Source organism: Melospiza georgiana, chromosome 4 (genome assembly GCF_028018845.1).
Source record: "Melospiza georgiana isolate bMelGeo1 chromosome 4, bMelGeo1.pri, whole genome shotgun sequence".
Lineage (NCBI taxonomy): Eukaryota > Metazoa > Chordata > Aves > Passeriformes > Passerellidae > Melospiza > Melospiza georgiana.
Window position 1 is genome coordinate 72,012,362 of NC_080433.1, and position 25,914 is coordinate 72,038,275.

Consider the following 25,914-nt stretch of genomic DNA (forward strand, 5'->3'; position numbering starts at 1 on the left):
TAGGTTATAACATAATGTTAAAATAGAAACTACGTATGTGAGATTTTATTTTTTAAGAAAGGAATTAGGTACTCACACATCATACATGATGCACAAATAGCAGCCACAGGACACCCAAATTTTCAGAGAAAGAGAATTTATTGCTCCATTATCAGGAGAAACTAACTTCTTCCCACCTTGCTCGGATATGAAACCTGTTAGATTAAGAGGAAGAAGTTGACACTGACCAGACAGAATCCTGTGTTTGAATGGAATTTATGCATCATGTATGAGGTGTATGAATATGCAACAGGCTGTTGTTTTTAAGGGTTAATCCTCTGTTAACGTGGGTCCTTTTTTGAGCTTATTTTGCCCAGAAGGATGTACCTGGACTGTCCATAATTCTCTGTTTTTTATTGTCTCATATTGTCCTAAACAATAACTGTCCAAATTTTTATTACTCCAATTATATTGCTATTTTTACAACCATTTTATTACTGTTAATCTTTTAACATTTCAAAAACAAGCGATTGGCGTTTTTCACATTCTCTAAGCCCATCAGCCGCACTCTGGGGCAAACAAGCCAGGCAGGCCAGTCTGTGCATCCAGACCTCAGCGTTTGCAACAGATGCCAGGGGTTGAAGAGACAGAGAGGAGGGAGAGAAGCTGCGCTCGTGTACAACTCACCAGTGATCACTTGTGCAAATGCCACGAGCCTGGGCTTAGAGCTTCAGCCTGGGGAGATGCTGTCCCTGCTGCTGCTTAATTCAGCGGGCTGGCATCTCTCCAGAGGCACTCAGAAGGCAGCTGCCCAACGGGACAAATCACTGAAAACCAGAAAAGGAACAGGTTCAGCTTTGCAATTCCACTGCACATTACACAATGGGTTCAGCTCGCTAATCCCTGACTTCTTAAAATGTGATTTCCCTCAGTGCATGGCAGGGAGAAATGCAGTTCTGGTTAGAGTTCATCCACTACTGTCAGTGTGAGTTTCCTAAATACCAGTAATGCCAGAAAGAACTGCTCTGTACAGCTAACAGGAGCCTCATGGTCAGGATAAAGGAACAGCCTCCACCATAAACCCTTCAAATTTTGTTACATCTCAGTTTTGAACTGACATTCAAGACATTCATCCTTTTTAATTTCATGTCTTTATTCATATCCAACACTTCACTCTAACTTAGCTGTAACAGGAGTCACTTCCAGCCTCACAACTGCACTATTCCAGGCACTGACCAGATCTTCAATTTTCAGCAAATCTGACCAATTTACAGCAGAGTTTTCTTATGAATTACTCTCTTTAGGCCTTCATTTTGGCATTATCCCAAACCCGTGCCTTCCATTTCCTCTCCCTTACAAGGCCATTTACAATAAATCCAATTAAAATTAATTAAAACACACAGATCAATTTGATATAGCAACAGAACTAGGAAGAAGCAGTACCAAGTCAACTCATTGATAGGACAAGTGACAATAAATAGGTCAAATGCAGTCAATCTGAATTGATCCAGTGGTTGCACATTAGTGTAAAAATGAAGTAGTATATTGTATTAGTTTTCATACTAAACCTTTTCAATCTGCTTACTAATATGACCAGATTCTACTGGTGGTTTATCTGTTAATCACCTATTTCTGCTGAAAATGTAACCTTTTCATATTTGAAGGGGAGATAAACAATTAATTGGGTTTTTTTTTCTGGCCAGGAAAGCCTCACAGAGGAAAGGACAACACATGGGCACAACATCTTAAGGCTTTTCATTCATGAGCCTCAGCTTTTCCTAGCCCAGGGACCTCAGGAAAGACACTTCAGCCTTTCATGCCCATTTTATTTCCTTCAAAACATGGAAAAAGTCAAGAAGGGAAAGGAAAAAGGGAAAGGAAAAAGGGAAAGGAAAAAGGGAAAGGAAAAAGGGAAAGGAAAAAGGGAAAGGAAAAAGGGAAAGGAAAAAGGGAAAGGAAAAAGGGAAAGGAAAAAGGGAAAGGAAAAAGGGAAAGGAAAAAGGGAAAGGAAAAAGGGAAAGGAAAAAGGGAAAGGAAAAAGGGAAAGGAAAAAGGGAAAGGAAAAAGGGAAAGGAAAAAGGGAAAGGAAAAGGGGAAAGGAAAAAGGGAAAGGAAAAAGGGAAAGGAAAAAGGGAAAGGAAAAAGGGAAAGGAAAAAGGGAAAGGAAAAAGGGAAAGGAAAAAGGGAAAGGAAAAAGGGAAAGGAAAAAGGGAAAGGAAAAAAAGCTACTGGAACAGCAGAGGGTCATAATGATGCTGAGGGATCTGGAGTGTCTCTCTCAAAAGGAGATTGTGGGAGCTGGGCTTGGTTAGTCCAGGGAAGAGAAAACTGAGAGGGGATCTCATCAATACATATAAACCTCTCAAAGAGGTGCCAAGAGGAATATAAACATCTCAAAGGGGTGCCAAGAAGGTGGTGCCAGGCTCCTTTTTGTGATGCCCAGTGACAGGACAATGGGCAGTGGCCATAAACTGAAACACAGCAAGTTCCACCTTAACATAAGGAAGAACTTCAGCATAAGGAAGAACTTCAGCATAAGGAAGAACTTCAGCATAAGGAAGAACTTCACCATAAGGAAGAACTTCACACTGGAACCGCCCAGGGAGGCTGTGGGATCTCCCTTTCCTGGAGATTCACAACCCACCTGTTCTTGTGTAACCTGCTCTAGGTAACCCTGCCTTGGCAAGGGAGTTGGATGAGATGATCTCCAGAAGTCCCCTCCAAATCCAACTAATGACTGCGTGTGATTCTGTAAGATTTCATTTAAAAATAGGGCAGACTACACCTCTTTCCTTTCCAATAGTGACTTCTAATCTCAGTAGCTTCTTACATAGAAATGAATTCTTCTCAGTAGAATGGAAGACTAAAGAATTCTGCTAAGAAAAGGAAGAAGCAAACAGTAGCACACTCATTGTTTCCAGGCTCCTTATCTCTGAAATTTGTTACAGGTTTTGGGATTCTCATCTGAAAGCCAATGTAACACAGAAAAGGAAAAAAAAAAAAACAGATTTCAGTGGTGAGTTTCTGAGCTCCTCCTTGCTGATGTGATTCCTCTGTTTGCTGCCCTGGACATAAGCACTGTTAATGAATAATGACTGTGCAAACAAAATATCAGACAATGATGGGAGGGGGAGGGAAGGGTGAAATGATTGTGGGGAGGCTCAGATTGGATTTGGCAACAATTAGAAAAATTGATGCCCTTTTAATTATAGGAAAAGGCTTTGCTAGAAAGATAAGGCAGACATGACATTCAAAATACTTCAGTCTTTGGATTTAAATGTATGGAAATAGAAAGTTCAAAAGGTTGGGGTCCTTCATTGTGTTTTGCTTTGATGTTAAAAACCATTGTACTCTAAACTTACATCCAGATGTGTGTGTAAACCCTTAGCTCAATTCCAAGCTGTCACAGGACAGATTTGATTTGCTTTTATCACTCTCTAGGAAGATTATTTACTACATGTAGGACAAGGTACAGGATATCTTTGTTTTCCCTTCCAGTAAGAGCCCAAGCCAGTAAAAGTTACAGACACTTGAAGAATCAGTCCAATAATTTATTAACATCATTTGAGATCCTCCCCTAACTGGTTGCACCAAATACATTATCAAAAGAGGGCACCAGAGATTGCTCCCTGTTTGACTGAGGTTGCACAGTGCACATTTCGTTCTCTGCTGCTATTCCCAATTCTGGCAGCTCCTGCCAGGTTCTCATTTGTGAGAAATGCCTGCTACAAGCACATGAAATGCATTATACCAGTACTCCTTTAGTAGTAATAATATAATAATTATGATATAATGATAAAATGATATAATGATTAAAAAAACCTTATATCCTTTGAAAAATTAAAAGGGAAAAGGACATTTCTCCACCAAACTCACACACAATTCCTCAATTACAAAATAAAAACTCTTGTAGTTTTACTCTGTGCCTCTACAGCTTTTTCCTTAATAGCATATTTACATGATCATTCCTACAATGAGATATAACCACTTCTAAATAAGAGCTATTATATGAACCACATTTACTGTCCTAAAATTTATAATCACCATTTCATTATTCAGTATCTTTCATCAGCAGATCTCAAATAGCATTTAGAAGATTTAATTGTGTTAAATTACCAACTACCACTGCAGGTGTGACTTCTAAAGTGAAAGCACAATTCCACAAGGCAGCATTTATCCAGGAAATATGGACTGTGATACTTAATCTTGCAAAATAACAGAGAGATAATTTAAAGCAAGGTATCTACAAAGAATACTGTGTGTGCCAAAAGACTGTTTGTATTGGTTTTACAAAGAGTGGACAGAATGTTCTTTTCCAAAGAACCACAAAACAAACTTCCTGAACCAATGTGAGTTTTCTTTTTGCTTGTATTTAATCCAACTAAATGTGGCTCAGCCAAACTTATTTAATAAGAAGGGGAAAGAAAAGAATCAATTAGTTTGGCATAACCTTGTCTTGAAAAAGTAAAATCACATGCTTCAAAGGGAGGGGAAGTGGCCACCTGAGCAGACATAGAACCACTGCTTCTCTGGGAAATTAGGAATAACAGTAGCAAAGGGCTTTTTTGACTATTTTTTAAAACATTTCTTCCACAGCATTATAAGCAGCTGTAATTAAATCTCTTCATTTTGGGGTTTTTTTCTGTTTTTAATGTGAGCCTCTTGATGCACACCAGCGGGGTTTGAGGATGTGGAGAAGAGAGGGGCAGTGTGTGGAGATGCCAATGCTGCACACAGGAAAAAGAAATCATCACCCACACCAGTTTATTTAACATCATATTCTGTTCCTAAATCAGCCATTTATGTAATCTAGGGGGAAAAAATAAACTTAAGAAATCCAAAACCAACAAAAAACCTCCTCCAAGTTCAGCTTTTACCTCTCTTGGCCTTTCAGGAGCTGATGGGTAAGTGCACAGGGAAAAGTCCCTTTGCAAGGCAATGATAAAAAGCATTACTGTAAGGTCAAAGGAGACAAGACATCCTTTAGTGCGATGCATTTGTAATCCCTGTTTTAGAAGTACTAATGAATTTAAAATTAAAATATATACACACCGTCTACCTACAGGGAGATACTGAGACCCCCAAAAAACATCTCAATGCCTAACCCTGCAGCAGATCTGCTTACATGTACATTTCTGAAAGTTTCTTGGCTAACAAAAATGCTCATTTCACCAGATACACAATGCAACACCCAGCATCCCTACAAGTGCAGTTTTTCCCAATGTACCACAGACAGATTGGTCACATTTGCCACGCAAGTGCCCATCCCTTCGCTCTGATGGGCAAGGTGCTGCATCATTTTGTCAGAATGCCAAAAGAAAAGGGAGGCTCCACACCACTCATGTACAAGTCAGACACTTGAAAGATTATATTCAAGAGTATAATTTCAAAATGCTGCACTATAATTCCACTATAGAACAGTTATCCTAAAGAGATGGATAAAATAACACTCAAGAGTGGGATGGATACAAAGAGAGACAGAAAATTGAGGGGAAGATAACAGAACTGCAAAATGTATTTCATGTTGCTTATACTGATGTAAAGCTTTGTAAATCCAGTCTGATGTCTAAAAGTTGTCCACCTTCATTGCCATAGGAGCTCAAAATTACTACAAATATTATTATTATTGCCACCTTTTGAGTGTTTATACTTTCCTAAGTCCCCTACATCAATGCCAGACTTGGTTTATTCACAGCCAGACATTAGATTTCACTGGCTATTGTCACAAGCTGTTTCCTTGTTTACTTCTGCAATTTTTTAGCTTCAGCTCCTTACAGGGTAGACAATGAAACCTGGTTTTACTTTTAGATTCCTCTTGCTACAGTGTTTGGTTTTCAAACTCTGCAGAGATCATGTTTAATAAATTGAAAATCAATCAGCACTATTTTTATTTTGAAAGTGGAGACAAATTATATTAGTCTCAGGTATTATTAAAATTCTTTTCATATATTCAGCTTGGATCCACTTCAGAACCTCAGTGCATTAAAGTTACACTGTCAAATATATTCATATGCAAACCCTTATTCTACCTGCTAGAGGCATATCTTAGTAGAAACCCTACAATTATTATTTTTTCAATTGAACCAAGGAGAGATTATTAATAAAAAAAAAACTGCAGAGGCTAAGTTTCTGCTTTATGGAAGTTGGTTTTACGTCTCAACAGACCTGGGGTTTCTTGCTAGCACTACAAAAGACAAATCTGTCTCTTTGGATACTCACATGGGGTAAACAAAACTGAGAAGAGGATATTATATAGGATTAGATTATTGTCTTCAAGTACCACTGCAGACTGAAAGGGTGAGCAGTGAGAGCACAGCAGTGGGAAACAGACCCAGGGTGTTACTGTGATTAAATTCACCACTCACACCCACAAAGGGACATCATAAGATTGGGAATTCTCTCAAAACCTTCATCAGCTCCCATACCTTTGACAAGGGCTGGTGTAGCTTAAGAAATGTGTGGGAAGCATCACATGTGGTTTCAGAAAAAGCAGTAAGAAAAACAATTTGGGTTTTGGAAAGGAGCAGGAGAGTGCCAGAAGGGGTTGGTTTCTCACTGGCCACTCTGAAATGTGAGCAGAAATGCTCAGCCCTTGATTCTCAGGCTTTGCACATTTGGTGGGACCTGAGAAATGTTCTAAATATCAATTTCTACTGCAAACCACCCATCATAGGCCTGTTCAACCTTTGCACTCCCTTTGCTCCACCCTGCATTTATTTCAGGTGTTTTGTCGACACAGGTGCTCAGAGCAGTAGAAACCAGCCTGTGAAAACTAACTGTGCTTGTGCTTCTGCTGACCTTTTTTGTTCAATTTTCCTCTTCAGCAAAGGAGAAATTAGAAAAAAAAAATCAAAAAACACATGACATTGCACAGAAACATCAAAACAGAGAGCATGGACAGACGAGAATAAAACAACATCCATCCATCCTTGGCATGTCTCAGCACTAGAGATTACCAAAATGTCCACTGTGCTCAGTAGCAAAGTAATGAATTTCCCAGCTGCCCAATATCAAGTCCTTCCTTTGCTGGCCCTCCTGTAAAATGAGAGCTGAAATAATCCAGGCCATTGTCCTGCTGTAGCCTGAAAAGTCAAGCTCTCTTACTTTTTCAGAAGCGCAAAGCACACCATAAGAAACACCCAGTATTCATGTGAAAAACTAACAAATCGAGAAGCTTGTTTAAAAAAAAAAATGCTAAGCTTGCCTTGTGTAAATTTATTGTAGCTCATTTGCTGTGTGAAACTTCTCAAGATGGGGAAGAAGGAAGGCAGAAAACAGGAATCCCTTTAAAAGAAGGGTGGGGAAGCAGCACGAAGGAGCAGTGAGTAACTCCAGAGTTAAGAAACTCAGGGCCAAAAGGTGAATGACAGAACATTTGCTCCAGACTGGTATAAATTTAACACTGTGAACAGATTAGGAACCTGGCCCTTCCTAGCACTGGAGGGCTGTATCATCAGGAAGATCTTGAATCTTCTCTGTTTATTAAGGAAAGCAAAAATTCAGGCAGCTCTTTGAAATCCCTTCCTCAAAGGAAAGCAGAAGGGTTTGCACATCAATACACCTACAGACACCCACCACATTACAGCCACTGTGGCCATAAAAGTTATTTTAAGCATGGTCTGTAGTAATAAATTACTTTTAGTGCCAATAATTTTCTCTTTGTGGCTGAGGAGGAGGAGTTCCCCCATCATGATGTAATCAGGAATTACTTTGAAGCTGTATCAAAATTTGGATTCATTAAATTTTTATCCCAAGAAAAGACAGAGCACAGAACATGGATTCTGAAACACCTAAAAACTTCTACCAACCTCTTAACTTTTTTTCCTTCAAATCAATTTGATTTTTTGTAGATGATTGTAAAACCAGACAGTCTTCAGCAGTTCATGCAATCCTTTACCTGGGAATCATAAAAGAGTCACAGTATTGAGACATCTGGGTGCCAGAATTTTCAGTCCATCTCTCTATTTCCTCAAATGCCATTTCCTCCCTTTGCCTTTGCACTTATCCCCAGTTAGAATCACTGACCAGCCCTGGGATCAAAGCTCTGCACTCTTGGGGATGTTTTCCAGTCTCTTCTGATATTGCCCATCAAAATGAGAAACCTTCTGCTCTGACTCAAAGCAACCTGTGACAAAATTCAGCAACTGTGACCTTTTTTCTCCTACTCCATCATTGCTACTGACCCACAGCCCCTGAACCCCTCATTATTGACCTCTACTTAACAAATTAATGGTTTATTAAAATGCAATGAGGCACATTAAATCACATGTCAGGTTAAATCTACCTTTAAAAAAATCAATGCAACTGTGAAAAGCAAGGTTTTTAATAGCCTTTTTTAGTCTAGTATGCATGTGGGGGGAAAAGGAGGAAAGAAAAAGAGAACAAGCCTGTTTTCAAGCCAACTATAAGGTCTAACAAAAAAAGTGATTTGTTATTTTGAAGAATCAAGAATTTAATAGTCTACAACAAGGACCAGGTGGCATTTTTCTTAGAGTGCTCTGTTCCTTCTAAAGAATCTGCAATGTTCCCAATAAAGCATAACTTTAATTCCTACTGAAATGGGAATAAGTCACCTATAAAGTGGTAGTGATAAGAACTGTAAAAATGTGGTTTATTGTTTAAATGTGGGATTTTGGGGAGAAGGGCTGGGGTTTTTTTTGGTTGGGTTTTTTTTTTTTTTTTTCATTTTGTTGGTTGGGTTTTAAAAAATGGGCAATCAGTTCTGAAGCAGGACTCTGGCTAGGACAGAGCTCAGGACAGTCTGAAAGGCAAGGATTTCTGGAGACCTTGGCCTAGATATTCTCCTCAGATCTACAAGAGGAAAACAAAGATGACAGCCCCTGTGCTGTAGGACAAAGCTCCTCCCTCAGTTTCCTGTAGGTGATGAAAGAAACCAGCAATGGCCAAATACTCATCAGGAGCCCTGCAAAGGTCAACTGCAAAATAATATTCCTTTAATCAAGACTGAGCTAGGAGCCAGCTTTCTAAAAGGTTCCACTTTGTAAAGAAAAAACCCAGAAGAATGACAAAAACCACCACTTACCTCTGTGAAGGTTTTCTTGCTAATGTTTCTTTTATTGAGGTCTATTGAAAAGTAATGCTTTCAATAATGTCTCGCAGTAATGCCCCCTCTAAAAGTTAAGGGTGCATAAAAAGGAAATCCTCATGCTTAAATACCTTCCAACTTTTCTAATTATCTCTCTTCCTCTGTTTTATAAGTTTGGAACAAGGGTGTTTGCCCTTGATGTGATCCCAGATTCTCTTTGGCTTCCTTGTATCATCTCGTTTCTGCTTTTATTGCCTGACTAATAAGGAGCTGGTTCTGCAACAGGGCAGGTACAAGTACAGAAGTTAATTAATATTCATTGTAGGCCAAGAACAGGATTTACACCACAAACAAAAGAGCCTAATCCTGAGCTAACAGAATGCACAGAAAAATAAACACAAAAATGCTCGACTGGAAAAACCCCACCATGGTTACAGGGCTACTTTTTCTCTGCTCTGTATTGACCATTCTGCACATCTCTCACATTTCCACACTATTTTTGCCTGGCAATTATGATCAAACAGTAACTTTAAATCAACATTGCTAGACAACAAAGTGAGGACATTAAAAAATCTTCATGACCAAAATGGATTTTTGTGCATCCCATCCAGAAGGAAAAAAAAAAAAAAAAAAAAAAAAAAAGTAGAAGTCTTTAACTTACCCAAAAATGCCTACAATTTTTTCTTGCTACTATCAACGAAGTATTTCAATTGTGTTTGGTTTTGTTCACTGCACAGAGTCATTACCAATGCTGAACACACTCAAACATAAAATCCCTCTGAACGAACAATTCCTAATCCAATGTTTTATCATTTTAATCACACCACTAGAATTTTTCTGGGGAAAATAAATAAAATCAGAAATCTGCTCTTGTTTAAAACAACATTCATTACATTGTTATTTTATGTATTCAAAGCTACTTTCAGTCTTGCAATACTGGCCATAAAAAAATCAATTCATGGTGATGAATGAAAAGAAAAAATTCAAATTTTTTTGTTAAATAAATTCAAGAAAAAAGTGAATAAAACACAGTTCCTTGCAGGCTGAAAGGGGCTATTCCACATCTTTGCATGGAGGGATAAACCTGGGGCCAAATCACAAAACTTAAGAGATTATAATGGAAAAGCAAAATACATCTTACACATGTGTATTATGAAACTTAGAAAAAAGAGGAGAAAAATTGAAAATAGGGACAATATTTTTAAGTCTAATGAAGAAAGCAACAGTTCCCAGCCTGACTGGAATTGAACCTTTTCCAACAGTTTGCAGGAGATGGGATGAGGTGAGAAACTCTAGAAGTGCCTCCAGTCTGTCAGGTAACCCATGCATAATTTACATTGCCCAAGCAGGGTCATTTGTCTTGCACTTCAAAACAATTTGTGCACCCTTATTAGAGTTTAATAATAAATCCACAGTTTCCCCTCTGTTTGCAGGGGTGAAATAAAGAAATTTTTATTAAATTTATTAAATTATTAAATTATTTAAGATATTATTTATTTAAAATTATTTATTATATTATTAATTTTTTTCTAGAATAAAGGAAGGATGTATATGACAGACATATAGGACACGAAGACAGAGAAAACTTTTGATACATCAAAATCATGCTCCAAGGGAAATATTTTCACTTCCCAGGGAATTCAAAAGAGTGTATTGCCATGCCAAAAAAACTCCCAAACATAAACCAGACACTTCATGTTGCCCACCTAGGGCATAAAGGCATAAAATATATCAATTATGCCAGTGGTTACACCAAGAACATCCTGTGCTAAACTTCCTGCAAGATTCTAGGAATTGTTTTAAAACAAGGTGGATGAAGAAACAGCTCCAAAGGAAGCAGTAAATGACAGCTCTTAACAAGAATGTTTCTAGAAGACCAAAGCCAATGCTGTCTTTCAGAGCCCTGAACCACTGAAAATTAATATAATGGGGGAAAAGTTATTAATATAATAGGGGGAAAAAAATTCTGGTGATGTCTATGTGTACACAAATTTTGTTATGAGACCAGAGATAAAAAAGAGCACTAAATACACTCCACAGAATAAGAAATGGAGAGATGTTTTGTCGCTTTACAAGAGGGTGATATTAGCCAGATAAAGAGAAATATTCCAAAAAAATAAAAACCCTTTCTGTTGGATTTAAATCAAAAGAAAAAATTTCCTCAGAAACAAGAAATAGACCTCAAGATGCAAAACTGACATCTGTTTTATTAAAATGCAGACATCCTCAGGAGATTAAGTAATTCTGCATGGTCTCACACATCTAAGGACTGCTAGAGCAGGATTTGAATGGAAGATTTAACTCAACTTGAGCACACAGATATGAGTGGCTTCCATCTTTGTCACTTTCAGCTTTTTCTCTTTTGAGTATATGGAAATATCCAGCACAAAAAAATTTGTTTCTGGTATTAAAATTATTATTAGAGTTGCAAATTTCATCAGAATAATTTACAGGCGTAGCATTACAAGCCAGGTTTTATCAAACCTATTGGTCTGAAAAACAATCTTCCCATGAAGACAAAAGCACAGCAGTCATCATATTACTGAAGGTTTAACTCCATTTTAAAAATGAGTAAGCTAAAATGTGTTTACTGGAATTTAATTTAAAATGTATTTACATTTTAATCAGAAAAAGTAACAGTCTGCTTGCCTAGTGACTCTTTCAAGCTTTAAACTCTATAATATCTTTTTTTCGCCTCCTATCACAGCCTGAAATTTAATTAAGATTAATTTGATCTACTGGTCCTCTAGGAATTGGACAAACATAATTAATACATTAGGCTGAAAATTCAAACTTTTATTAATGGGCTCAGGCAACTCCACAGGGACCCTCAAGTCTTTTAAAAAGTTAATCCTCATGTAAGTGTTGCGTCTTCAAACACTGGGCTTTTCAGTGAGAACGAGCAAAACTCTTTCCCTGCCCAAAGGAAAACAAAGATGTGCTAATTCCCCACAAAGAGCTAACAGAATAATAGCTGGACATATAGTGAAAAGGTTCTTTGTCTTGAAAGGCATAAATGCATCTCCCTGCATAAGGGATGACTGTGCTAACTGGAGCACTGCTTATTCTGTTACACTAAATATTGCCCCAGGACCTCAATGACCATGACATGGCAAGGCTCTGTGCCCATTTATCAAGTCCCTTTACAAGAATGACACCCAGGCCAGGATCTCCAGGTTCTAAATCTCTCCTTGGAGGAAATTAATGTGGATGACGCAGGATGGCTTTGAGTACAGCTGAAGAATTCAGTGTGAGCCCGTCACCTTCTGCTGGAGACTGAGGGAGCCTTTCCCTGAGAGAGGAAAAATCCATTTACAATGCCAAAACTTGTCTGTAGTGGCTCAAAGTTTTGTCATCTATAGCATCCATCAATTAACTCAGTAAATATTTGCTTAGTAGTGATGCTGGGCAGGTGACTCCCCAGGATCCCCCCGCTGGACCCTGGTGAAAACAGGGAGATGAACACACCCCCAGCCTGCAGAACAAACAACACTGGAGTAAATTCCCTGGGGAAAATCAGGCAGGAGGATGGGGTATTTATAGAAAGGGGAGTTAAAAGCACTTGGTTCTCTTCTTTTTCAGCCACTCATTATTTACACTGATCCTGGCAATCATGGGATGGCTGCAGAAGGGACCAGGAAAGAAAGTTCTCAGCACAGTGCTGTCAACATGAAACTGGATTTAAACATCTCCTCCTGCAGTGAGTTTCAATACCATGGCAAGGCTTTGTGCCCAGAATGCTACAGATTTTCATGGAAATGCCAGCAATGAAGGTTGCATGCAGTGCAGTGGGCAAAAACAAACACAGTGGGCACAGACGGACTAGAAAAAGAAATATCTATTACCAAACTGCAAAAATGCTGCAGTAACAGGAAAATGAGAATATTTTGTTTAATGTTCACGAGAGAAGTAAAAAATGTTTTGCACACAAGGCTTACTCAGAGACATAACAATTCACAAAATTAAAAACATGACATATTTTTCAGCCTAATTCTTATCTAGGTATTGAAGTGTATTTTTTTTGGTCTGCAACCACTCAATGCTGATACAACAAAGAGCCTGTCAGTCCTGTAAATCATATCTTTAAGTGCCAGTGAGACATGATTATGTGTTATTCAGGTTACATGTGCATTCCTCTTGACAGCATGAAAGCTGGTAGTCCTCTAGCCAGGCAAGAAAATAATTATTTCCCCATACAACAATGCTTAGACTGTTCCTAAAACCCCAACTTCAGCTTGGCATATTGTTTTTGGGTTTTTTTGTTTTTTTTTTTTTTTTCAGAAATCTGCAAATCCTTTCAATTTGACAGCTTCCAGTATTATTTTCACAGTGAACATCCTAGCAAAAGCAGTGCTGAAAATTATATTCCTCTGCCACAAACTAAAGGAAAACTTTTTGCCCCAGCAAAAAGGGCAAGAACTGGGACACAGCAGCAGATGCAGGAGCTCTCTGGTTAGCTTGTACTCATCAAGAAAGAAAATATTGATATTACAGTGTTTTTAGTTATTTTTCCACACCTTTCACTGCATTATGTTCCAGCTTAAGAAAAACAACAGGACAAGGGAGGAGTTTGGGCAATTTTTTCCCACTGAATTTACAGGAGGGAAGGCAAATATCTGTGGCCTTGCACAGTTATCCTCAGCCACTGTCCTGGGGGCATAAACTGTACCTGTGCTACCAAACTGGGTGGTTATTTGCATTCCAGACAGGACTGAGATGCAAAGCATCAACAACAGATTTCTAATTATAATTATGCAAAATATCACCCTGCTCCCAGGTATCAAACACCAGGAAAGAGAAGAAAAATTAAAAAAAAAAAAGAACTGTGGTCATGCACAATAGCTCTGTCCTCCACCTCCAGGAAAGGCAGAAAATTGACTACAAGCTCTTTTTTAAAAATATTTTACACTTGCCTCCTCTTCAGGGAGATTTACAGAGGAAACAAATTACCTAGGGCTTGCAAGCTGCTCTGCAAAAACGTCTTAGCATAAAGGTTCAGGTCACCACTCTAAATTTCTTTGTATCTCTAGCCTTAGGCAAGTTCAACTTGTTTACCAAAACTGGCTCAGAAAAACCCCACCAAACCCACAACAAAACAAACCAAAAATAACCCACACAGTCTATAGAGGAATATTTTCCAAGGGCAAAGAAGAATTTGCAGGATTAGTTGAGGGCTAAGATTCTCTCTTGTGCTTCCTGGGGAGGGAGGAACAATCCCCACCTCACAATACCCTGAAAATACGGAGTTTTCTACCTCCTGAACCAGGAAAATGGACTTCTGCTTATCAAGGAAACATCAGCACAAGCAGGGCCCAAAGAAAGAGAAATTTTTCTTTATTTTTTACCCCAAAGGCACCAGAGCCATCACTCAGTGGCATCACTCGATGATGAGATGCAGGCAACAGGAAGTCAACAGCTGGAACTGAATAAGCAGCCAAAAAAAGGTACCAAAAATACCAAAAACCTACAAAAGTCAAATGTAGCAAGCGAGCAGGATTTACCATGGTGAGAAAGACCCTTTCAAGATTTTTTTGGCAGTCAGTCCAGGCAGATCTCAACCACACATGCACACAAAGTACACCAAAACCAGGGGTTTCCACCCCTCCCAGCCCCTCTTCTCTCCTACCCAAATGCACTCCAGAACATGAGACCTGCTGCTGTCTGCAAACAGCTCCCAGATGGTGCTAAACCTTCAGATTGAACAGAAACCCAAATATAATTCAATCCAGCTGCAAACTCAGCCTGTGCTCTGCTCCACTGAGTGCGTGGGGGCACCAGCAGGGTTGGCTCAGTGTCCTACACCACGGAATGAGTGTAAAACAGCACCCAAAATAAGAGAGAACATCTTACACAGGAGGAGAAAGAGAGGAGCCAGCACGTTCTTGGGTGTAGGAGATGCTGGCTTCCCTTCGGATCCCCTTGGATTAGAGTTTGGCCCAAAAAATGGCGTAAAAATCAAAGAGGAGGGAATAATTCTCACCATAGAATGTAAAAAAGTATTTACACAATGGTTCCTTATATTTTATCCCTATGAAGATTCCCTTCTTTAAGGGAATCTTATGGGAATCTATGCAGCCCCTGTTATATTTTTAGGAAGGGGGTGGTGAATAGAGATGTTTGAACTGTCCTGGGCAAGGTCCAGCCCCCAGAGCAAGGTCAGCTTTTACCTGTGTGGTGCTTCAAAGGAAACAATGCCCAGGCAGGGCACAGGATGCCAGCTGCTTTTGGGTAAGAAAGTGACTTCCAGGAGCCCAAACCCAGCGTGCAGAGAGCAGCAGCCCCTGCAGTGACCCAGCTGGTGCCTGTGGGAACCCAGGAGACATTGCTCTGGCTGCCCTGGGTGGTTTGAGACCCTGCCAGGGGGCCCAGAGACCTTGGCACAGAGTCACAAACACCTGTGCCTTTGATTTTAACCCATGGAAACCATTACCAACTTTGTGTGAAAACTTACAAGTCACAAGAGTTTGAGTAGAATGAAAGTGAATTTGTCACAGGGTGAAAAAGTAGAATTTTGAACCCCCATTCTAAAAACCCCAAGAAGCAAGATGGAGGAATCTGGGCATGTCTGGTCCTTCTTCTTCTTGTTGTCCTCCATCTTCTGCTGTGATGGTGGCACTTCTGGATTGGTTTAGGGTAGAGACAGACTGTTTAACATAGGTGATAGGTATTGGAAAATTATTGTAAATAATGTACACATAGTTCTTCGTATGAAAAGCTAACGCCACCCCAAAGGATGGTGCCACAACCCGACCTGCCAGAAGATCTCAGCAGGTCAGAGAAAGAATGTAATGGATAAGAGAAAATAAACAACCTTGAAAAGCAGAATCGATGAATCTCATCTTCTTTGGTCGTGGGGCTGGAAAAAAAGAGACTGACACCTCAGGGTCATCTCAACCACAGCAACCCAAGAGGTGCCCACGTGCCATGCTCAGCTCCTCAAGTGTCGCTTGCCTACAGCCAGGGCACGGATGGGGACCAACAGCTTGGAGCAGACCCTCCCTCAGGGGCCATCAGGGAGCTCCAGGTGAGCACCTGCAGCTCCTCACTCAGCACAGAGAGAGGAGGGGGAATCACAGACTGCAGCACAGGAGGCAGGGACAGCAGCAGGGGTTCCTCTTCCTTAGCACACCAGAGGTGATGTCTCAATGGAGTTCCCAGACCTAACACACGTGCATAGGAATGCTGGAAACTCAAATGAGGTGTGCACGCCTAACTCAGGTTCCCCAGTGGGATGTACAGTTGCCATAGCAACTTTCAAGGTCCAGGACAAACCAAATTTCTGATGCTCCACACTACTGCAGCTGTGGGAACAACATGGACAACAACCACTATTGATACATTGCTATTTTAAATACCAAAAAAAACCCAAAAAAAAAAAAAAAAAGTAAGTAAAAACATTCCACTTAGGATCATAAACTCAATATTTTTCTCTAGGAGGTCAAGAGAAGACCTTGTGCACAACAGACATTCAAAAGCACAATGAGATGTGAGGGGAAGAAGTCATCAAGGAGAACAAGTCCCCATGAGATTAAAATCAGACATCCAGCACCCTCATTGTATGAGAGCACATCCTTCAGAAATGTTATTGAGCATTAGAGTTGTAAAGCTGTAATGCCCAGTGCAACACTTCAAAGGTTGATCAGGTAAGAACCTTCTTTAAGACTGGGTCATTAGTGCATACAGGAAAAGTGATTTTACTTGGAAAAGACCTTTCATTCACTAATAAGCATTAGTACCTCAGTAAGAGAACATTTCAGTTTCAGACTGAGCCAGTCTCACCACTGTGCTATAGAAATCAGTTTTGTTAATTGAAGCAGCATTCTCTTGCACAAACACTAAGCTGCAGACTAATTGTTGCAATGGGAATTGCTTTCCTTTATAAGCATTTCTGCAAATGTTCAGCTTCATTATTTTATCCATGTCTTTTAGAAACTTCTCATCCTTTTATTCAACTGATCCCTCATTTCCTTTTATTCAATGTTCAAACCTGATGTGGAGAGTTTCTGTCATTAATTCAGAAGCATCCTGGTTTTACTGATGGATGAAATTGGGCACTATTCCTTTAAATATGATTGCAATACTGAAGTGTAACACCAGCAAAAAAGCTGGCAAAATGTGCCTTCCTTTGGGATAAATGGAGAAAAATTATATCTTGTTACCATCTCAGAAAACTGATGTTCCTGTAAATGATGACTCACTGAATATTTTGTTGTGTTATTTAATTTTTTTTTCCAAGGAATCTTAGCAGTACTTTTTACTTCAGGAAGCGTAAGGGTTGCAAAACTTCCTTTTCCTCACAATATTATTATCTGTCGAGGGAAAGCCTCCAAGCTGTTGCATGGGAGGGTGAGAGAACTGTAAGATTGCTTTAAAAATGCTGGTCTTTAGGCAAAGAGCAACAACTCAGTTTGTTTCAGAGAAATAAATGGGTTATTCAGGGGCACTATGGAAGTCACAAGTCCATTAGTAAAATCTCTCTGCCCTAACCATTCCCACCGCCTTGAAGGTCACCTTTGTACTCTGTCAGCTTCAGGCTGCTGAATTTCTGCTGCAAACTGAACTCTATTTAAGAAAAAAAGTTGAATCGAGATTAATTTATGACTATGCTGTTTCAATTCTGTTTATGAATTTCAGAATGTACCAATTTCAGCGTTCTATAGTTCTCTACAGGCTGCAGTGACACAACAATGTGACAGATCAGAATCAAGGCACATCTACCACTTGCTGAGAGAAGGGGAGAGCAAAAAAAAATAAAATAAAAAAATAGAAAGTCACACTTTGTCAGGTCAGTTTTACAGTTTCTGAAATGCCAGTTGTACATTTTAGCACACCACCAGCCTCAAATGGTGAAGGCACTGTCAATCAAAGAATCCTGTCTCAAGCAAGCTCTGGGCTTGTGCTGAGGCATGGGAGGGAGAGAATTAGATATAACGAAGTGAAAAAACAATGAAGAAATTACAATATACAGGAGCTCCCAGTGCAGCCTTGTAAAACAAGGATCAGTGATGTGGTGAGGGCCAGGTACAGCTGGGGTCACCCAGAGACTCTTTTTGTCTTTCTGCTCTTTTGGCTCACAGCCCTTTCAGGTGAGAAAGGTGACAATAAGGATGGATGGGGGCTCATGGCCCCCACTGCCCATTTTTAAGAATCATTTTGCATACCTTGGGTGAACGTGTGGACTCCCAGGAGCCATCACAGAAGCTTGGCTTTGAGTCAAACTTTGCACCTGCCCTCTTTACAGTCTAATTCCTCAAGTGCTCATTCCCCCTCCCCAAAAGCAGGATTCCCAACTTTGGTTCCTCTCAAAGAAAAATTTAGTGTCTTCTGCAGTATAATCTGCAGCTAAAGCATTGTAACCTCCCATTAAACTTTGATTCTAAAGCACAGGATTTTCTTGAAACATGAAAAAAATGCCACAACCTGCTTTCAGCAACCTGTAGGCAAAGCTCCCAAAGCCTCTTTGAGCTGCAAGGCAGCTCTCACCCCTCACTCTCCAAGCTCTCCTCCTCTCCCCATGGGAACAACATTTAAATTCGAATGCTGGTGCCTCAGGTTTCATCCCCAGCAGATGAAGCAGCATATCCATTTCCAGCACTAATAAGTTTCAATGAGTAGTGACAGCTTCCAGCCATGCAGAAACATAGGCAGACTCAGATGTCATTCTCAAAATGGTAACTGGTTTGAGAGGGAGTATCACAGTCAAATGGCCAAAACAGAACTCTGCTTTTAAATGACTCATTAAAATCCAGGGCAAATCAAAGGTCCTGATAGTACAAGGATTATTAGGGAAAAAAAAAAAAAAAACACCAAAAGAACACCAACACCCATATTTAATGTGTTATCTAACATGGTAGAATCCTCAAGAAGATAAAGCAATTTTTCTTTCAAAGAAAAGTACTTATCTTTGTGAGAAAAGACAACTTGCTATTAACTCAAGATAAAAATCACAGTACTGGAGGTGAGCCAGTTTACTGTTTTCACAAGACTTTGCAGACTGAACCAAGATAAAAGAAGAATCCCAGGGCTTTGCAAAAGGGGGATGTGGCAGCACTGATATTCCCCACTCCAGACTGTTCTGTACCACTGCATAGGCTCACCAGGTATCATCACTGGAGATTTGAATTTGAATTATCAGGAGTTTTTGGGGCAGTAGTTTTGGCTTTTTTGTCTAGTGCATGCAATAAGGTATATGGAAATATATGGAAACAAGCCCTCCATCCACGCAGTGGATGCTACAAAAAACACAGGGGTCACAAGGAAGAAATTAGAGATGCTAATTTCATTTCCCATGAAATGAAACTGAAAACAAAGCAAAGAGCCTCCTGGCCAGGAACCCTGGAAGCTCTCCTAGCTCCCAACAGTCAGATCCTGAAGGTTTTAGTGAAGATGCAGTGAGCCCCCCACAACACCATCCTGCTCGTTTCCCAGTCCACAGCCCCCACTTTTACATCTCCATCTAACTTGGCACTGCTGCTACACCCACCTCCACAATTCCAGTCACACTCACTCATGTGACAGCCCCTTCCACAGCCCTGCAAGTGACAGGGAATTGTGACAGATTTCACTAGAAAGGAGCTGGGGAAAGTTTACAGAAAGCTTGCTCAGCTTTGTCTGAGGAAACACCAAGTAGTACAACTGAGCATGAGCTGTCAAATGTAATTAATTAGAAATCCCAAAAAGCCAACCTTGCACACGAGAGACCTCAGCTGTGTGTAAAATTAACAGCCCCAAAAGATGTAAACCCTCAGGTTTACCTCACTGAGGTGCAGGGAGCGTCCAAAAGATGTTATCCATCATTAAACACTCACATCAATTGTGAATTCAGAGTAAAATCAGAATCAGCCTAGATCAAAGAGTGCAATGCAGCACTTTCTGCCTCTCCTCACTGTACACTCCAAAGACAGTAGCATTTTGAGATTTCTTTGTAGTACTACCCCAGTGACATACCAATGAGATAATGTAATTCCTGAGGACTGCAGAAGAACATTAAGGAACATAAAGAGAGACAAAAGAGAACATGAAGTTGGTTTAGATCCCTTCTCTCTCCATTTCTTAAAAAAGTCCTCTCATCTCAGATAAACAGAGGATTTTTTTAGTTTATTTGCTTTTATGTCTGGATTTAGACATTGCCCAGCAGAGTTTTCATGAAAACATAATGCCTGTTTAAAATAGCACACACTTCAAATAAAAGATGTGTCTCACAATAAGATGAGGACAGCAAAAAAATAACAAGAATGGTGACAAATTCTTTTAAATTGTTTCCAAATGATCTAAGTTTCCTTTAACAAAACAAGCACACAAATTATCTTGGGGTTTGCTTTGTTTTTTAGTCGTGGGTTGTTGTTTTTTTGAGATTTTTGAGCCTCAACCTCAAAATCATTAAACAGGCAGACAATTTGTTCTATTAATATCAGTGGAACAAACAAGCACTTAGAGATCAAGGTTCTGATGCTGCAGAAACCCTCTCCCACACAGCTGAACAACTCATGAACATCAGTACCAATCTTTAGCCCAGGGCTGAAAAACACCTTCAAACTCATAAAGGTAAAATTTAGGCAATTTTGGGGCTTTTTTCCTGCTTTTTTTTCTTTCTGTCAGAGCAACAACTGAGTGTATTTCTAGGAGGTCTAGGGGGATTGTGTGTCCAGAATGGAGAGTGCACACTTGGATCAAGAATACTAATCATATATGGTTTCTAATCAGTGAGTGCAGTATCACCATCCCAATGCCTATTAAAACAAAAAAAAATCTGTAGGACAGAAATGACCCCAAGCTCCAGATATGCATCATTTCTAAGGTCAGCTGGTCCCTGCAGGCATGTGTCTATTACAGGGCAAGAACAGGGGAATAACTGGAAGGCTCTGTTGTTTTATGTCACCGTGGCAAGAACACTGCCTCAGAACATTTCCTCATTACTGGAAGCAAGAGTCCCACGCAGGGAGAGCATAAAGAGCAAGGTCATCTGTAAAATTGCCACATTTCTTCTTTACATCCTAAAGAAGTCACTGCACTAAAGCTCTACAAGGAAGGTTTTAAAACCAAGGAGGACTCTCATTGCTTGTGACATATTCCCACAGAAACCCAATTTTTGGACTCCATTTAGTAAATTGCCTGTAGTGACATCTGTAAATGTCACTACATGAAGGACAGAGGTAGAGACTCCAGCATCACCTGCTTTTAGCCTGTGAAGCTTTTGGGGAAAATGTGTGTGTATCTAGAGGAAGAAACCTGGATTGCATCTGCTACTTGCCAAAGTAGATATATATATATATATAGATATATCTAGCTATATATAGATACAAAGTGTGTATATATATATATACACAAAAAACTATACATATATATATACACACACAAAGTATATATACATATACACAAAGTATATATATGTATATATATAAAAATATATATATATATATATATATATATACATACATAAACAACAGCATCCAGAGGGTTGCACCACGTTCTGGCATTCACATGATTACATTATTCACACCCAAAGAACCACTAAAAATTCACCAATGTACTTAGTGAAAAATGCCACTGTTTGCCAGGGGCAGGTAGTTTAAATTACTGTGTCTATTTTCCTCCAAGAGGAAAGCCAAGGAAACTTGATTAATATTTTTCTAGCAGAAATAGAAGGGCAGAAACCCTCCTCCTTCGTGCACTCTAGAGGTCAAACTAGATGATGCAATGATCTCTTGTGGTTTTCAACAGGTTTTATAGATTATCTGACTTAAAAATAGACACAATGCTTAAATAATAACATTCTCCTGAAACTGAGTGCATGGTAGAACAAGCCTCCAGTCATTGGCTAACGTCTGGAGGAACTAAGACTGTACAAGGATTTGTAATAAACCAAAAGGGAAAATCCTAGGCAGATACTCCAAAATTGAATACTGCTGACTCTCTCCACCTGAAAAGCAGGCGATATATGCTACCTTCTGCACTGCCTGCTTTAGCTAGGTGCAGATTTCCATAAAATAATGCAAATGCAGGATGTGTCGGTAGTGCAGAACCTTACTCAGGTTTGGGCAACACCACAGCAGCAAGGACGTCCATCCTCAGCCAGGAGGCACAAAAACCACCATGTCCCATGTAACTGGAGAGACTGTTTCTGGCTCAGTGGAATTGTTCCTTGTCACCTGCAACCCAGCTCAGCAAACCTCTCACCGACCTGCATGTGAAGTGCCTGGAAGTCCACTGGGTATCACTTAATCCCACGAGCCACTGGGTACACCAACAATGGGAATCAGATTACTTTGCTCACATGTTTTGACAACAGCAATTTCATTCTATTTATTATGATAATTCATAAAGCACCACCAAATGCAGTGCAGGATCTCTTATGAAAATAATTACAGGCCAGTAATGCAGGATCTTGTGGAAGCACACCATTAATTCCTTGACAGTTAGGGAACAAGCCAAAGACTTTGTTCAAATGAAGGATTAGCAAGGTCTCAACACACACATTTCCTTGCACTTAAAATGTGCAGGGAGCAGACCTTATTAAATCAGCATTTCATATGATGCTTTAAAATTATAGCCCCCGAGGCAGATTTTTTTTGTACTCCAAAAGACAGTTATCATACTCTGTGTTACAGTCTGGGGTAACAGAAAAACAAATTCCTATCTAACTGTTCTACCTCTGTATACAGGGAGCATAAAATAGTTGCTCTTTCCCACAGCTGTCAAAAATCCCCAGACTTTCACACACAATGAGGTGTCACCAGTCTCTCACAAAGAAAGAACAGTTCTAATACAATGCTATGAATTGTCTTCCACTTGGCTACTGAAAATATTTTGAGCAGTAACCTTTTCTGAACCTACCATTCAGCATTTTGGTTGTCTCCATATGTGCCTCAGGGCTATATTGTCTGCCTCTGTGTGTTTAAAGTGCTTCTATTTCTATGCAGAACAGCTTTGTGGTTGTACATTTTTATGGTAGTTTTTAAAGTAAGATTTGCCTAAAACTGGAGAAAAAAAAAAAAAAAAACAAAAAAAAAAACGAAGGGCTTGGGACTTTTCTTCTCAGTGTTTAATAATGTTCAAAGTTGTCTGAAATTTTGCTTACCTATAATAATAAAGGACTGAGTAAGCTCCCTGCTTTGCATCCTCTCTGTTTTCAAGGTCCTTGCAGGACAGCCACTATGAAATCATGACACCCATGATCCACATTTGTGTGATCCCTCTAACACATTAAATAACTCAGGTCTTCATAAGTAGAACTGATCCAGAAGCTGCTAGGGAACATCCCTTACAAGTAAAACCAGCATTTTACTAAATATTAAAATATTATTAGAGACAGATTACTTGCTGTTGGTAGTTTGACAGCCCAACTTAACAAATTAGAACCCCCTAAGCCCCACCAGAAATACCTGCCAGTGTTCAAACCAAGACCTCATAACAAACAATTAAGAATGCTGAGAGAACTTGCAAAAGATGTTGTACTCTTCCAAACTTTTCCATCTTATCTCAAATGTTTACAGAATAAAGAACAGACACTTTCTTCAAGCCACAGTTTTTATCAATCCTCTCCAACATTCAGGCAGCACGATATTCTTCTTTGAATGCAACCAAGTAATCCCCTCTGAACCTTAGGAGATGTTTGCAAAATAATTGTTCCCCCTCACTGCTCCTTTGTTATTACTTTATTTTTTCCACACTCTTGTTACTTCAGGCAGAAATAACTTAGAGATATTATCATCAATTTACCAAAACAGAATTCCCCTGAATTAATTTTCTCTTAAGTTAGACTTTCACAATTAAATTGTACATTGGAGCTAAATCTAATGATTTCCAATCTGGCTGGAACTGATTGGCTCACTAAGTCTACAGTTTAATTCTTCCCCCTCTCTCATTTTGCTAACTAGAAGAGAAATGAATCTACCTTCAAGCCTGTTGGAATCAATCTTCCTTTCTCTTTCTCACAATTTATAAGCCAGAGGCTTAAAAAGTGTTCATATCCGCTTTTAACAAGCTGGTTATGTGAGATAAGCACAAGAACATTAATAAAAATAACTCAGCTTTAAGTCATGGACGTTTTACAAAAGTAGACCTCCAAAAAGAATAAATTGCAAAGGCTAATTGTGATTTATACCATGTTACTTTTCCTATACTACCCATTATCAATCATCTCTAAAAGATCCCTTCTTTTATATGCCAGAGTCATAAATGCAAATGCTGCCAGCTCACTGCTAACCAGGGACACACTGCACAGCACAGACACCCCCCAGTTAGTCCTAGCACCTCTAAACATACTGCAGAATAGGGTTTATTTTTTCCAGTTATGGACTTTTACTTCTTTATTAAAATTAAGTCCTCCAAAGGTTTCAGAGCTGTCCCACACACTGTATTTCAGTATGGTGCACACCATCACCTTCTCCCCATCCTCAGTGTCTCCTGAGTTCACAAAAACTCTATTTAGGCAACAGCAACACAACCACTGGCACTGAAACTTTTATTACTTCAATTACAACAAAGCAGCTGGTGGTAGTAATAACACTACTTAGCATTTATATGCTGCTTTATATCTTCAAAAGCCTGTATAAATATTTGTTAATTAAGCCTCACAAAACTCCTGAGAGTCAGATATGTCCTTTGTTTATAAATAGGAAAACTGAGAGAGAGACAAAACAGCTGTTCCAAAATTGAGATTTTTATATTATTTTAAAAAAAGGGAATGGAGATGTCTGGACAATAACTTTCAGAGTTATAAAAGGACGGCTTAAAATACTCAAAGAACCCACTGGGACATAAACTCTCATGCTCTAAGCATCCACCTCCTCCAAAAAAAAAATAATCAGTGCTGTCCCTGGGAAGACACAGCTCCCTGCTGCCAGCTGTCCTAAGCCACTTGCATGCCAACATTCATATAAAAAGTGAGAAAAACTGTAAAATTTGAAGTAGAACTCGTTCCACCACACATCCAAGGCACTTCTGAGAACATCTTAATGTCATATTCAGTAAGACCCTTTACTGAAGAGACTTTTTCGATGTGTATTAGACACCTCACTCACACAGGGAAAACAAATGCCTACACACACTCCAACGCCTCCCTGCAAGGTCTGGAGTTGTAGAACTGCGAGATGAGAGCTTAAAATTACTGCCTTGACAAAGCACACACATTGTAGGGAAGGCATGACTTAAGCCACAAAGACTTGACTATCCCTACAATTTCACACACCACATTTCCCACTGAGAACATGGATCTGAAATGGTTTAGAGAAGACTTTGGAATAAAGGACACAAAAGGAGAGAAGGCGTTGGGCTTTGAGTATGAAAAAGCTTTACTGCAGGAAGTGTCACGAAGCTGAACACGTGCAATTAAAGAGTGATGTAAAACAAAAAGGGAAAATAGGGGTTAAATAAAGAAATAGAAGAGGGAAAAAAAATAAAGAACGGGAGAGTTAAAGTTATATCAAGACCCAACAGTAGGATATGGAAGATGGTGGAGAAACGTGGCTGAGGCAAGCAGAGAGGGAAGGAAAACCTCAGAGGAAGGGACACTGTGACTGCAATGGAGAAGCTGTGCCTGTTTCTTGGCAGGGCCAGGACATTTGTCACCCGGGGGTGACTTACCTAAGAGACACCAAGGTACAAAGTCCAGATTCCTCACAATGTCCTGCCCTCTCTGTGTGAGATAGCACCGAGAGGCTAATTACCAGTTAGCCCAGATTTATGGGCCTTAACGAAGTTTGCTGCTAAAAGAGAAACAGATCCCATCCTCCAGCTCCCAGCCCTCTGCCCTGGACAAGGCTTCATGCCTGAGCACAGGAAGGGAAGGAAACAGAAAGTTCAAACATTACACTGAGGGCTGCGAGAGCACAGGAAGAATTGCAAAGCAATAAATAATGCTGGAAGTGGAGCAGAGAATAAATAATTCC

The 25,914-nt window shown here is 39.6% G+C and overlaps 1 protein-coding gene across 7 annotated transcripts in view; it reads right to left on the reverse strand.

Moving 5' to 3' along the window:
- The window catches only part of EPS8 (epidermal growth factor receptor pathway substrate 8), a 124,090-nt gene that overhangs the window by 89,955 nt on the left and 8,221 nt on the right, over window positions 1-25,914 (reverse strand). For 5 of the 7 annotated variants that reach the window (XM_058023035.1, XM_058023028.1, XM_058023031.1 and 2 more), the window contains one exon: window positions 667-806. The exons of 1 other annotated variant lie outside the window; for it this stretch is intronic. The gene's annotated coding sequence lies outside the window, so the exon portion shown is untranslated. Of the gene's footprint in view, window positions 1-76; window positions 101-666; window positions 807-25,914 lie in introns of those variants that run through there. One more of the 7 variants, XM_058023034.1, reaches the window with a different exon arrangement.